Source organism: Notothenia coriiceps, unplaced genomic scaffold, assembly GCF_000735185.1.
Source record: "Notothenia coriiceps isolate Sejong01 unplaced genomic scaffold, NC01 NC01_scaffold00037246, whole genome shotgun sequence".
NCBI classification, from domain to species: Eukaryota; Metazoa; Chordata; class Actinopteri; order Perciformes; family Nototheniidae; genus Notothenia; species Notothenia coriiceps.
In genome coordinates this window covers 11,089,773-11,094,378 of record NW_011369947.1, presented here as the reverse complement: position 1 = coordinate 11,094,378, position 4,606 = coordinate 11,089,773, and positions in this window count along the sequence as shown.

The following is a 4,606-nucleotide window of genomic DNA, read 5'->3' as shown; positions in this document are numbered from 1 at the left end:
GGTGGTGGACGTTCGAAGTGGGGATGGCAGTATTTGTCGCGAGTACAGCAACGTCGGACAGCAGTGGCCCTCCCACTGCGGCCGCTGGACTATACTTTGTAAAACCCTTCCCTCCCTACAAAGTTCTCGGAGAGCTTATTGACAAATGCTCTTCATCGCAGGCTAGTTAAAGCTTGGCTTTGTTCTCATTTTTTCAAAGGCACAATCTAGGAAAATGATTTATTTTTTGGGCCGCTTAAGGTGATTTTATCGTTCAAGTCTCTCTTTAATTGTTTTTTTAGTCGTATAGAAAAAGTATTTCGTTAAAAAAAAAGAAGTTGGCAGGACAGTATATCTCTGCTGTTAGAGAAAGGTGTTGATAAAGTGTGACAGCACATCAGTGCAATGGTGAACAGCTTTTACCGTGACAAGTGAAGTATTCTGTATGCCAAAATTTGCTTTTATTTTAATTTTTTAGCCAAAATAATAGAAAGATGAATCTTAATAAAGCAAAGAAAGATGAATTGGATGTTTGTTTGGTGTCTTCATTTCACCTTCTCCCCACGCTTGTTTGGACATTGATTATGAATGATCGCATAATGATCTATAAGTTTTTCGCTCAGATTAAAGCTCCTAACTACCTTCATCCTCATCCTTTAGCTGGTCTAAATGGTCACAAATAGATCATAAAATGCAAGAGCAATCCACATCCTCCTTAACTGATATCAGACCTCCTAGAAGACTCATCGGTCATGTGTGTTTTAAATAATCTGTAGCTAATTATATTTCAGGTACAAATTCTGTTGCACATGTCAACATTTGTGGACTCTACTCCCATAGTTCAAAACAAACGAAAAAGCGGAATAAATAGCCAGGGAAACGCTAACGTATATGTCTGTAGCTTTCATGTAAAATAAAATTCTGATGTCAATTCAGAACATGATGTGACAGTAGATCAGTATGAACCAGACCGGCTTTAAAAGGACTGAAATGACCGGTTGCTAAGGAGGATCAAGAAAGAGAAGGAAAGAGGTCAAATAAAAAGCAAATCTTAATTATAATGTTCCACACAAATCATTATGTTTTGCAAAATATTTGGCAGCCCACTGGCAATGCCTTCATGGGCCCACTAGGGGGCAGCGGCCTACAGGTAGGAACGCGCTGGGCTTCAGCAGTATATTGGCGATGGTAGAAATAAACAAAAGTTAATCAAGTATAAGGCCACTAGCAAAGTAACTGGACAAGGATCTCATGCAACATATGANACTAACTAACTAACTGACTAACTAACTTACCAAACAGGTAAATCGACTAACTAAACAATTAACTAAAAGCTCAAATGTACAAGTATCTCAACTAACCATCAAATACAAATTCATTTACTAATGTTCTCACCATACAGGTAAATCATTAACTCAATTAACTCACTCACTCACTCACTACACAGGTAACTCAACAATTTGTTAAACACACAGGTAACTCAACTAGCTAACTAAACAAGTAACTCAACTAACTAAATACCTGACTAACCACACAGGTAACTCAACTAGCTAACTAAACAAGTAACTCAACTAACTAAATACCTAACTAACCACACGGGTAACTCAACTAGCTAACTAAACAAGTAACTCAACTAACTAAATACCTNTCTCAACTAACCATCAAATACAAATTCATTTACTAATGTTCTCACCATACAGGTAAATCATTAACTCAATTAACTCACTCACTCACTCACTACACAGGTAACTCAACAATTTGTTAAACACACAGGTAACTCAACTAGCTAACTAAACAAGTAACTCAACTAACTAAATACCTGACTAACTACACAGGTAACTCAACTAACCAACAAAACGTAACTAACCTAATAGTTTCTTAACTAAATAGCAACTTCGCAAATAAATAATTCACCAGTACAAATACCTTGAAACTAACTCATTTACATGCCATCATATTTTACTTGTTTACGACTTACTAACCAAGAAATTGGCTAAATTACTTAGCTCATTACTGACTCGTGAACTTATGAAAGTAATTTAGTTGTTTTCTGATCTTACATCCTGACACCAGCTGATCTTTTTTTTTATTACAGCTGGAGACTTAAACAACCTGCTTCAATTGGTTCCACCATCAACTGCAGAACACCAACAGATACTACAACAAATACAACAACAATCACAACAACAGCAACAGATCCTACTACAACAAATGCTACAACAACAACAGCAACAACAAGAAGAACCACACGAAAAAACACAAACTCCACCACCTCCCCAGAAAGTGGCTGAAACCCCTCCTGATCCCAGATCCTCTCCGCCTCCACCCTCCAACCAGGGCCCGTCCTCCTCTCCCTGCCCAGGAAAGAGTGCTGATCCTGGGGCTGAGGTCCTGGGAATGAAGGGGTCTCTGGAGCAGCAGCAGAAAGACGAGGAGACAAAAGACGACGAGGGTCTGATGTCCCTCCTCAACGAGATCGACTTCCTCAACCAGCGGACCATCACCACAGCATCAACAACAACCAGTGTCCTGTTACCGGGGTTGTCGTCAGTGGGCGGAGCCAAAGAGGAGACAGGACCCATCCTGAGCCCCTGGACCCTAAAGCTGGACTCTGACTCTGAGGAGTCGACAACGACTGAAAACGCTAAAGGTGGAGGCGGCGTCCTGGCTCCGCCCCCTCTGCAGCAGATGAAAGTGGGCGGGGCCGAGAAAGTAATGGAACCCGCCAACAGCGATGGGGAAGAAGAAGAAGAAGAAGGAGGAGGAGGAGGAGAAGAAGAAGAAGGGAAAAACGATGGCGGCGTGGCCTGGAGGCCGATGCCGAGACTAGTTCCTCTGGGGCTGAGAGGAAGCCCCCCCAGCTGATGATGTCACTGATGATGTTGACTTCAAAAGGAGGTAGCCAGATGTTGTAAAAAGGCTGACTCATTTCCAGGACTCAGCCTGGCCTCCTTTAACCTCCTGTAACCTTGGCGGCGATTCAGAACTTTTCACACGTCGTTAACAGACGGTCAAATCTCATGTTCACCATATTTACGAATGTATCTCTTCACCTCCGTCCTCTTGCGTTTCAGTTGACGCTCTAACTGACTGAAAGAGGCAACGTGCAGCAACTTTTAGGAGAAAGGTTGCCGAGTCATAGTTGCCATGGAAGTTACTCTTTTGTCTCATAGAAGAAAAAGTTGCCATAACACATTTTGAGTCCACATTTTGAGTCACCATTTTGAGTCACCATTTTCAGTCGTTCAAACTAGTGAGTGAGTGTGTGTCTGATGTGTATAACCGTTGCAGTATTTTACTGAGTGCTAAGTTCAATAAGTGGAAATATTTTGAGGAAAATATCAATGTTATCAGAAAATGTTCACGATAGCACACAAGGTAAAACAACAAAACTTGATTTACATAAAAATTATGCTAGTTCTTCTTAAAATATTACAACTTTATTCTGAAAACTTGGTGTGTGTTACGATAGTCCTAACATATATTTCAGTTTCTTTGTTCCGGTCATGTTCCCAAGACTTTTTATAGAACATATAAACACAGGACCTGCTATGGGAATATCCCAAAGGAATTAAAAGAGTGTGACGTTTCTTTATATTTGAAGAATAACAACACTAAGTCTGTTTACACTCAGCTGTACCTGCGCAGTGTTACCGGGACGATTAAAGGACCAGGCTGGTGTTTTATTGAACATCAGCTCTGTTGTATCAGCTGCTTCTCTTTGTGTTTGTACAGTGTACAGTTGTTTCATTTGTTTTGAAAATTTGTATTTTTGTACGTGTTCAAAAAAAACCTGAGATGTAAATATACGTTCTCCATCGGAAGCGACTCGCAGCATATGATACATACTCTGATATACCCTAAATAAAGTTTAAATACGAACTCCTGACGTCTCGTTTGTTTTATAAATAACTTTAAGTAGAATTTACTGAGAAGAGCTGAAAACACTGCATTTAGTTTAGTTTGTAATGTACTTACTGGCCTCTGTGCGCTTTATCCTAACAGATTATTGTATGGAAGTAAAGAGAGGTTAAAATAGCTGTTTGCAACTGAAATCGGATCAATCACTATCTTTCGTTGTTTAATTGACATACAGTATGTTAAAGGTCACCTATCATGCTATTTTTAGGCAATAACATAGGTCTCAGATATACAAATATATAAAAAAACATGTCTATGAAGTGTTTTGCTCAAAATACCAAACAGATCTGACAGATTTGGGGTATAAAGCTTTAAAAAATAAAAAAGGAGGGGGCTGAGCTCATGCGGGACCCAGCAGCTACTGTCTAAACTATTCCTGCCATATCATGGATTATCAAGGATTATCTCTGAAACAGTATGGAGCTCAAAGGCTTTCTCTCTTGCCGGTTATACCACAAGGTGAGTTCCTTTTTACTTCCTGCTTCTTCACACACATGCTCTACAGTACAGGTTAGCTCTGAGGGTTAGCCATGCTAATGTAAACACCGACCATATTACGTCCAAAACAGTCGGGCATTGTTTCTGATAGCAANAAAATAAAGGTATTTTATTTTGAAACTCTACTTCAGATTGTCCTGATTTTCTCTGAGTGACTAGATGGGGTATCCTGCTATCACCCTGAAGTGAAATAAGTATTTGATACTGG